General features: G+C 29.4%; 1 long non-coding RNA gene across 1 annotated transcript; it reads left to right on the forward strand.

Annotated features, from left to right (window-relative positions):
* Positions 1-54: 54 nt before the first annotated feature.
* Positions 55-11,521, forward strand: LOC108757938 (uncharacterized). The gene is made up of 3 exons (XR_001939927.1): positions 55-89; positions 1,001-1,133; positions 11,496-11,521. It is a non-coding gene; the product is annotated as an uncharacterized LOC108757938 (long non-coding RNA).
* Positions 11,522-11,907: the final 386 nt, after the last annotated feature.

Consider the following 11,907-nt stretch of genomic DNA (forward strand, 5'->3'; position numbering starts at 1 on the left):
GTTACTATTCTAATACTGATACATCTATTTATATCTAATTACATGGGACAAAAAGTTACGGATTCGAGCTTGAACGCATGCGAGAAGGTGTGAGTAATGTATTATTTTTTAAATAACAGGCCGAAATGAATTTTGACCCTGAAACAGCAGTATGTAACGCCGAACGTTTTTGACATGCTAAAACCAAATCTGGAACTCAAACTGCTCCGTTACATTAAGTTTGCGAGATATCCTAATTATAATCTTAATGTGCCAAACAGGCTTATTTTGAGTATTTTTAAATTATAAGCTCATAAACCTAATGTGATGAAGAAATATGAGCTATTATGTATTCGAATTCAGCATGAAAAAATCTATGATTATAAATAGGTCAATAATAAAAAAATTATAGATACATTGCAAATATGTTATAACTAGGGCCCGGATGTTCGGGCGCGATCCCAGGTTGCGCGCGGAGCATCACTGCGTGTTAGAGTCGAACGCTCGCTGAAATGAGCGCTATTTCATTTACATTTTTTATTTATATGTATAGTAGTAACTAATAATATATAATAATATGTATGAATCACTGGAATTACCGATGTAAATTTAGAATAGGAAGAGAAAATTAAAATAAATAAAAGAGAAAATGCTCTCATTCTCCATATTTCTCTTTATGCAATGCTTTACCTATATTTATTTAAAAATATGCGCTAAGTAATTATAAAAGTATCGTCAAATATGTTTGCAAAGACAAAAATAAATAATATTATAATATTATTATAGTTATATTTTAATATTCTTTTTAAATAACGTTTATTATTTAAAAAATCATTAAAAACGATGATAATGGTCCTTTCGTTAATACTTAACTTTTAGACAAATATGACATAATACTTAACTTTTATATAAATTTGACCTCTCTCTAATTTCATCTCTATTATTATTTACTACATTATTACAGTAATCATTTAAATAACATTTGATTCTAAAATGAAATAAGATATTTGATTTCCTACAGGTACAATTCTGCATGGTATAGTGCAAGTGCTTCAGAGCAGAAATCATTATTGTTAATAATGAAACGACGCTTCCACCCGCTTATTTTAACTGCATGTAGGTTTTACGTGATGTCCTTGCAGAATTTCGGAATGGTGAGGAAAAATATACCGTAATATAAATCGATATTCAAAAATCATAATGACGAAGATATAAAGAACATTTATCTTTTAAGGTACTTCAAACGGCGATGTCCTATTGTATGTTCATGAGACAACTCTGAAAATGTTTCTATCAAGATGTTAGTGTAGAAGTAACGTAGAAAATTCACGGAAATTTTGGACACACTTACTGACTGACTTTCTTTTTACGATCATATCGAAAATTATTCTTTATGAAAACAGAAATCTGTTGATCAGATTTACAGGTAAATATACAGAGTAAATATGAGTACATAATAAATAAAATGTAACAACTAATAGAAGCAAGTAAATCCTTTTTAGAATAACGGAATATTTGTTGGAGTATTTAAGACTATAAATTACAATTCTTTTTTTTAATGACTCCAATTTCGGTAAGGGATCCGCTGATAACTTTATGTTAATTTATCTTATGCAATAAAAAAAAATTATAATAAAATTCAATTTCTTATATTTTATCTATATAAACATAAATGTCTGTATAATAATAATAAATATCTGTTCACATTATTACTTGAACATTTTATATACATTATCGATTGATCCTCAACACTTTTAAAAAATTCATGCCATTGCGCTAAAAACATGCATTTTTTTCAAAAAATGTAATTGAGGGGCTGGATTCTAAGAGGATACACGTGAATATAAACACTGAAATACAAAGTATAAACGTTCTTTTAACAATATGCATTCTTGTATTGAACAATTTTTTATTCGATAATCTGATAATGTATCTGGCAAAAAGTAAAAAAAGTAAAAGCGAAAAAATTTTTGCGCGTCGGGTAATTGTGCGCATGGATTGGATAATTGTGCGTAAAGCCAAAATGGTATAAGAAATAAATATAAAATTTCTTGGAAAAATAAAATAAATATTTCATGGAAAATATTTCATGGAATGTTGATAAGGAAATGAAACAATATATTATTATATCAATGTTAATACAAAATTAATATAAACTTTAAACAAATTAATTTAAACAAAAATCGCATATGTAATTTTCAGAATCATCAGCTCCACTACAATGTTCATGGACCCATTCAGAACACAGGCACTGAAACCACCCAATCGACACAAACTAATAGTAACATAATGTTAATGATATAATTTTGCACTCTACAATGTATAACTCCTAAGGAAGACACACAAATCAACAAAAAATCAATATAGGCGCGGCTTCACCGCACATTGGCTTAGACGTTTCCTTTTTTAATTTGAAACTACAGCGAATATCTCAAAATGGTATCAGACTTTTTTGTTCCCCTTGACCCATTCGACGCCCCAAATGCGGCTCTGACCTTATTTCTGAAACACCCTGTATAATATCCAAGATATGTTCTAATGTATAAAATGATACTTTCAAAGTTGTAGAGAGAGTTTAAAAAAGCCTAGCCACACCACACTGGCTTTATCAATTTGATTTTGGGTGGCGTTGCCAAGGCAAGACAAAGTCAACTCGGATTTTTTAAGCGAGACCCCGCACTTTTTCTTTTATTTTCTTACCGTTTTTATTGAGACCTTTTCAAAGCACTATAATTTTATCCATTTTAACTCAGCCGTTTCAAAATTATTGAACATTTTATGGTGAGATGTCATCAGCGACTGTAGGCGAAACACGAAAACTGTTCATTTTTTTGTTCTAAAGCTAGTAAAACTTATATGTTTTTTATTTAGCAGGTCATAAACTATGACATATAAGAAAACCATTTAATTTCATCGACCCAATTTCATATATTATATAGTACGAGCTCCTTTGTTTGTGATATAACTCAGTGGTTTGATCGTTTGTTACGTACTGTGTGAAAAAAACGACTCGAATATTGTGTTTTATCTCGGAATTTTTTCACTCATCGTTTATACCTTTTGCCTCTAAATAACAGGAAAATCATTGCGGTATCGCTGCAGCGAAATAATCGCCATGCGTACAAGAAAATCTATCACGGTAGATGGAAAAATGTTTGAAAACAATTTTTATTCTCAGACGACCGGTTATTTTCCACGTTATTACCTGAATATTATACACACGTTGCCGGTAGATACTCTCAACTCTTTTGAAAAATTCGTGTTTCTGAGCTAAACACATAGATTTTTCTTCGATGTAATTCACCCGATAACAAAAATGAAAAAAATTAGAGATGGAAAAATTGCGTAGATCTGAAGAAAAAGTGTTCATAGGGTCTACACGATTTTTTCATCTCTAATTTAAAAAATTTTTGTTATTAGTGAATTACATGGAAGAAAAATGCATGCGTTTAGCACACGGAAGCACGAATTTTTTTAGAAGCGTCGAGGGGATCGATCGACAGCACGCGTACAATGTTTTTTCATCTCTATTTTTTTTAAATTTTACTACCGGGTGAATTACATGAATGAAAAATGCATGCATTTAGCACAGAGGTACGAATTTTTCAAAAGCGTCGAGGGGATTGATCCACAGCGTGCATACAATGTTCGGTAATAATGTGGGAAATAACCGGTGGTCTGCGAACAAAAATTGTCTTCAGGCAATTTTCCATCTGCCGTGTTAGTTTCTCTCGCATGTGTGATTATTCCACCGTGACGGTATCGCAATTATTTTTCTATTATTTAGAGGCAAAGGGAACGAACGATGAATGAAAAAAGTTCGAGGTAAAACAGATTATTCGAGTAGTCTATTTCACACAGTACATGACGAAAGACGATTAAGCCATCGAGTTACATTAGAAACAATTTTCAATTTTAACGGTAATCTGTTTAGAAAATACAAGTATTTTATTTAATTACAAGTATTCCAAAAGAAGAATTTCCAACAAATGTTGTAAGTAAATATACAGAAATATAGACAGATGTTTATTAGAGGAAAAAATGAATTGCCATTTACATTTTATGCAATAACTTGGGTAATAAACAATATTCAAATTTAAATATTAACGATTATATTCATCAAGTGTTGTTGGATCGATTCTAGATTCAAAGCGACGAAACATGTATTATTTAAAACATTGCAATTTATCCGATAATGAAAATTAAAAAATTAGAAATAAAAAATAGAATAAACTTTAAGAAAAATAAATAGATAAATATAGCAATAAAATAATAAGCAACGAGCACTTGCTCCTACGATTTATTGGAGACTTACAAAGCAAATGGAATATCCCGAGCATTACTACAAAATAAATCGACTTGTCCTATCGTTTATTGGACTATGGCCCTTTCAAAGCAAGTGGAGTACTTATTTAATGAGAGCTAGTAATATTATTGTATTGCTGTCGGCTACAATTTTTCAGGTATAATCATGTGATATTAGAAAACAATTTTCTCTTATTAAATAATTTAGAAGAAATTTTTTTCGATTAAACGTTAGAATTTAGGAACTAGATAATTAAAGGAATGTTATAATTTCGATATTAGCTCCTCGTAACACAGTTATTTAATGGATATCCAAAGTGTCCTTCAGGGAACTGTGTTATGTGGGTATTATTTCTATTTAAATCATACGTATATTAATTAACAATTAAAATTATATTCGTTTAAAAACAATCCTAAATAAAATAAAATGCAGATAACTTTCTATACGTTTATATAAAATATAAAACTATTTAAAATTTTAGAACATTCTTGAGATGAACCGTATAATTCTACTTCAAATGTTAATCAAAGATATATCTTTTGAGAATGTTTATCTTCTGTTCTTATCAAAGGTTAATAACATATGTTTCTCCAGCTGCTGACCTTTAGTACAACTAACATCACCACGGACTTTATAATCGATCTGATGTTAGATTTTATACCTACGGTAGTTGGCCTGGGTCATATATATGCACGTATTAAACGTATAGATAAAGTAAGCTCAATTGGTTATCGGTATTACTTACATCATCAATGAGGTATTAAATATTAAGGTGATCTTAAAGACGATTAGTCATATTATAAATAACACTTTTTTCATATTATAAATAACACAGACGATTTACGTATCATTGACACATCACTACATACTACTACATCAATATCTCACACACAACATGCACATAAAATTTCATACAACGATAACGTTTTAATTAGACTAATTAGACGTTTAAGTCCAATTTTAAGAACTCCACGTTGTTTCTTCGTGCAAACTATTAGTCTGTGGACTATTATTTCGTAAGTACAGATTGTGCAGCTTTTGGGTGCGTTTACTTTTTACGTTTACGAGTTTTAAGCACTAATAAGCACCGTTCATTTTTTCGATCGTAAGTGCTTAAAGAAAGGCCACAGAAACATTTATGACGTATCATAGATACTGCTCGCAAACCCTTCATCCAATAGGGTAAGGCAGCAAAAGCGTGAGCATTTATGGCCAAAAGTAAACGCAATGAATGCGTGGTATAACCTAAGAATAAAAAACGCTAGTAAACGTGTTTATATAATATGCACATTTTGGTATTTTCACTATGAGGATCTCTCTCTCATAATCCTGTTCGTTATCGACCATTGACAGAAGAGTTGACACTTGTCCAAATAATATCAAAATAAATTTTTTTTATCTATTATTATTATATTTATAATTGCTTATAAAGCAAAACGTGAACGACTCATGTCACAAGAGCGTTTACATCGCGCGAGAAATAAAAATAAATGATTAAAAATAGCGCTTATAAGCGTAAGTGCACATAAAATTATGAGCACAACGAACACAGACGAATCTGCGCTTAAAAATGGTACAACATGAACATAATGTTGAATGTAACGTTATGTACAATAAAGCGCCAAAATTTAAAACAATAAAAACCGATATTAATTTTGCACCAACCTAATATATCATCGGCAAGCAAATCTTTTCTAAAATATAAATCTGATTATTATATATATGACTTGATATCAATCGATGTATTAAGATAATAGACCGATTGAGTTTAATAAATATAAATTTAATCATTCAATTATCTTCAAGTGTCTTGCATTTGTTATTTTACAAGTCGTAATTTATAAACTTTTTATAGCTCATTATATTTATTTTCAGCTAAGGGATCTATTTGAACGTATAAAGGACGATTGGAAATTACAAAAAACAAGTTCTGAGATAAAAATTATGCACAAGTATGCTGAGATGTCGAGATTATTCTCTTTGTATTATTTGAGTAAGAAAAACATTTTAGATTTTGCTTTTTTATCCTCTTCCTCCAAAGAAAAAACTGCGACTTTCTATCTGTAAAATCTGTATTTCTGAGCAAAATCAGTCATTTTCTCTCTTCATTACTAGCATTATTGTATTATATTACTCATCAGACGGATCATTTTCGACGCGTGACATTTCATTTGATGATTTGGATACATAATTACAATTTTATTTTTAAATTGCGTTTGTTATAATCGCTGTCAAATTAAATGAATATGGAATTTTCAAAGAATGATTGGATTCATTGCTCACATTTACTATACTTTTCTTCCTAAATTTCTTGCAAAGTTTTCTTCATATCATGTATTAATATATTTTTATTAAATAAATTTTTTGAGAGCTTGCAGTAAAATATAATGACAGAAATAATACTAAAAACTCTAAATCCTTTTTTGAATATTGAATATATTGTGATCTTGAAGATCTTAAACAAGTAAAAATGTGACCAAGCCATTAGAGTATTCAATTTATAATTTCTTAATGTAAACTATTAATGAAGATTGAATTGAGAAATTTACAATTATCAAATTTTTCAGTTTTCAACATAGTCATGATAGTATGCAACCTACAGATGTTCCTGCCCTATATCCTCGACGTTATATTGCCCATGAATGAATCTCGCCCGAAAATACAATCTTTTCAATTGGAGTTCTTTACCATTGAGGAACAGTATCCTACCCTTATTAACTTTTATGTATTTATTTTTGTCATTACACCTTTAATGATTTTTTATGCCAATTCCGTTCTGTGTGTGATTCTTACGCAACACGCTTGCGGAATGTGCGAGCTGCTGGGGTAAGAAACTGTTTCACGAAATTATTTACGAAAGAGCAGACGACTCATCGCTACAATGTAGAACGCGCAGCAGGTCTATTAATTTTTGAATCTGGATACAGATTCACATATGATAAATATATATATATTTTTTTTTAAAAGACACCAAAAATATTTCTTTTTTCATATTAAAAAAAATTGTTTCATGTTAAAAAATGTTTGAATATTATTCTTTTTGTTTTTTCCGTTAAGCCCTGGCAAAAAAATTTTTACTAAAACTTACATAGATTGAGACAATCTTAGAAACTAGTTTTTCACAGATATTCATAGTCCCAGACAGCTAAATGCAGTGTATTTAATGATACGTTGCCGAAAACGTTGTAGCAACCAATTTCGACAAACTCAGGACAAGGTGAAACAGCATTATATCTGTTGCGTTGAACTCCATGGAATTCGAATTCTTGCGATGGCAAACTGATAGCGACATGTTAGCATGAATATCGTCGACAACAACTCGTGTTGTCATATTGTCAGCATTTTGTTAGCAACGAACTGCAATTAAAAAACTTTCTTGAAGACATATTTGCAACAACGCATGGAAATCATTATGTATGTTCAGGACACCTATCATGGAACAAGTCGAAATGGATCCCGATCAGAATTATTCAATTATTCCCTAGATTTCTATTGCGTTTTTTGGAAAAAACGAAATAATTCCGGTCAGAATTCATTCCATGTTCCATGATAGATATGCTGTTGCTGTCATGTTTTCATCATGACAGTCAAGATGAAACGATCATTTATTCGTTGCTAACATGTTGCTGTTATGTTACCGACAACATAATGTACTACCATTGCTTACAGTTTGCTATAGAAATTTCGACAACTGATTACATATATAAGCAGGCATAGTTTTGATGTCAGCAAATGTACAACAAATATATAACAACATATGCAATGCATAGTTTGCACAATATGCTATATCACGCTTGGCTATCTGGGATGTGACATAGAATGGCGTTGTTGTTGTTTGTTTGAAAAACTAAGAAATCTTCCGCCTTCAAACAACGCCACTCTATGTCCCATTCTATGAAAAATTAAAAATTTTTCTTAAGAGATTTGTAGTTCAATCTATTATACATTTTCTGTACCTTTTCATAAACATTTTTTTTCCGCCAGAAAATAATCGATGATTTCGTCTTTTCTTCTGCTTATTATAAAATGAACATCATTCAAAGTCAATTGTAAGAATAATATTGGAGATAATTTTGACAGGTATCGTGCGGAATGCTTATTTTACGATGATGAACGTAATAAAGATACAACACAATACGATTTAATACGGTCAAAAATAAATTATGAAAACATGGCCACTTTTATGGAGATGCATTACAACCTTATAGAGTTTGTATCTTTATACAAGGCATGCGAAATTTGTAAATCTGTTTAGTCTAATTGAACATTCTGCAAAAAAATATTATGGCTACACATAGTAAAAAATATTTTGCATTTGTTTTTCTCAACTGTTCATTCAAGTCCTTGTTAAATTTTTGTGTTGAATATTTACATATCCAAGTGTTAATTTAACACAATGTGATTGTATTATTTAAATATCTTATGTTAAATTGATATTCAATAATTCTTATTATTTAAATAACACGATTTATAAGTGAAAAAATAATATAAAAATATGTTCTTTGAAAGGTAATTTCTAAGATAAATAATTAAAATAACTTAACATGTTTATTAATTTTAATAAATACGTTAATTTTAATAAAAAAATATGAAGAAATGTTAATTTTAACAAATATGATTGATTACAAACTGTATCAGTGTTACGTGTTTCGTGTTAATTTTTTCATAACATTTGTGTTACTTCGTAATATTATTTTGTGTTAAATTAACACAAAAATTTGAGTAGACCATTTGAGATCACGTAAAATGTATTAAATTTAACACAAATTTTCCAACTGTGTAACATGTAACACACAAAGCCGAAAAGTAATGAGTAACTTATTGTTTTTACTTAATCTTGTTTTTATATGATTACAATTTATAAAAAATTTATTGTCAATATTAACTTAAATAATATATTTTAATAGATACTTTTGATTGTTATTTTAATATTTTTAAACTATTATTTCTTTACCATTTAAAACGATTTTCTGCTTAAAAAGTCAAGCATCAGTTAATATATTATAAAAATTACAAATTATTCATAAAAATATATGTTAATGTTACATAAATATTTTTATATATTTTTATGTGCAAGGAATATTTTATCCTTCATGTAATAGTTTTCATTAACATATATAACTTTGTTTTATGTTACAAGATTCATTGGTACGATCGAAATTTATCACACAGTACCGTTTCTAATGGACATCATACAATTAATTCTCGTGTTAAGTTTTCTATTAACGCAGGTATGTTGACAGCAGAAACACGTCGAGCGTATCAAAATGCAAAAACAAAATCTTTCAGGTACTTACCATTGGCGATATTGATCAAGCTTTCAGATGTATCAGTTACGTTGCGGTAGCAATGCTATATCTATTCATATCTAATTATATGGCACAAAAAATCACGGACATGAGCTTGAACGTATGCGAAAAGGTGTAAGTAATGTACTTTCTTTTTAATAACAAATACATCTGAAGCGCTATGAAAATATCGATGTACGAGGGCCACTTGAAAAGTTTTGAGCATCAACTTGAAGATGGTATTACTCGTTAAAACCATTCTGATACTACAATCGTACCTGTTTTGCAAGATACCTGTGAAAATTGTAGCCCCCCCCCCCATTTCGGACGCTCAGCTGTTGTTTAAGAATCATTTGTGCCAGTCGATGTCAGTGTTTTCGTTTGATGAAAATCTGTATCCTCCGAACCTAACTTTAAGCCTCGGAAATAGGAAAAAATTGTTGGGGATCAGATCTGATGAATATGATAATAGTCAATTAATTCGAACCGCAATTTGTAAATTTTTATATTGACGATCGTCGATATTCGATTTTTTATATTTTTACAAAAATACTAATATCGACTGGCACAAATGACAGTTAAACAACATCTGAGTGTCTACAATGGCTACAATTTTCACAGGTATTGCAAAATATGTACGATTGTAATATTAGAATGGTTTTGACAAGTAATGCCATCTTTATATTAAGGTTCAAAACTTTTCAAACGACCCTCGTAAAATAAGAACAGAAAGAGAAAGTCAAAGTAAAAGAGAAAAAATCTCGCTCTCCCTATTTCTCCGTACAATGTTTTATATTTACCCGAAAATATACATTACATAATTATAAAAATAGTGATAAAAGCATAAAAATGATTGTAAAAGTATCACTAAACATATTTACAAAGACATAAGTAAAAATATATATGATATATAATTCTAAAGTTATATATGCTAATTTTCTTTAAATATAACATTCAATATATTAGAAAAAATTGTTAAAACAATGTTAATAGTCTTTAAAAGTTAACTTTTCGATAAACTCTCTTACTCCATCATTATACTTACGTACTATATTATAACGTTAATTGTTTAATAATATTTAATTCTAAGATAAAATATTTTATATGTACGTAACTATATCTTATTATTTATATACATCTAAAATATCTACAAGTAGATATAATAAAAATAAAATATGTAGGTGTATACGTATATCGTTATTTTTGAAAAAAATCGGTTTTTTGTGTATCGATACGTATGTCGATATACGCACCGCCTAAAAAGACTAAAAATAGAAATATCGGATCCGTATCGATATCAGCAATATCGTAAATTAGACAGCCGATATTTCGTTGTATCAATATTTCTGCTCACTATACGTTGCGATACGATATATCAAGATTTTTTTCTGTATCACTCATTTCTCGTCTGAGCACAGTACATATAACTTTTTTAACATGCGGCGCGATTGATGGCGTAAGGCAGATGCAGGCCTCGTTACCGATTATTTTTGTTCTTCATACGATCATCTTATCTCTTATTATTTAAAAGAAAGACCCATTATTACAACTTATCTCCGTTGCAAATGCCCCCAGTCTCCCCTACCTCAGTCGGGGTTCGAACTTGGGACTTATTTTAATATTTAAAAAATATTAAAATTATAAAAATATATTAACATTTTAATATTAAAAAAAGGTGAAAGATATTTTAATATTTTTTATGTTAACTTTTTACAGGTATAATTCTACGTGGTATAATGCAAATGTTTCACAGCAAAAACCATTATTGTTAATAATGAAACGACGTTTCCGTCCGTTTGTCCTGACTGCCTGCAGGTTTTACGTCATGTCTTTGCAGAATTTCGGAATGGTAAAGAAAAATATACTAATATAAATCGATATGTAAAAATCATAAAGGGTATAAAGAATGTTTATCTTCTAAGATACTTCAAACGGCGGTCTCCTATTGCATGTTCATGAGACAACTCTAAAAATGTTTCTATATCAAGATGTTAGCGTAGAAGTAACGTAGAAAATTCACGGAAATTTTGGAAACACTTACTAACTTTTTTTTTACGATCATATCGAAAATTTTTCTTTATGAAAACAAATCTGCTGATGAGACTTACAGGTAAATATATACAGAGTAAATATGAGTACATAATAAATAAAATATAACAACTAATAGAAGCAAGTAAATCCTTTTTAGAATAACGGAATATTTGTTGGAATATTTAAGACCATATATTTCAATTCTTTTAATGACTCCACAATTTTGGTAAGGGATCCGCTGATAATTTTATGTTAATTTATATTATGCAATAAAAAATTATAATAAAATTCAATTTCTTATAT

The sequence above is a fragment of the Trachymyrmex cornetzi genome, unplaced genomic scaffold (assembly GCF_001594075.2).
Source record: "Trachymyrmex cornetzi isolate Tcor2-1 unplaced genomic scaffold, Tcor1.1 scaffold148, whole genome shotgun sequence".
Lineage (NCBI taxonomy): Eukaryota > Metazoa > Arthropoda > Insecta > Hymenoptera > Formicidae > Trachymyrmex > Trachymyrmex cornetzi.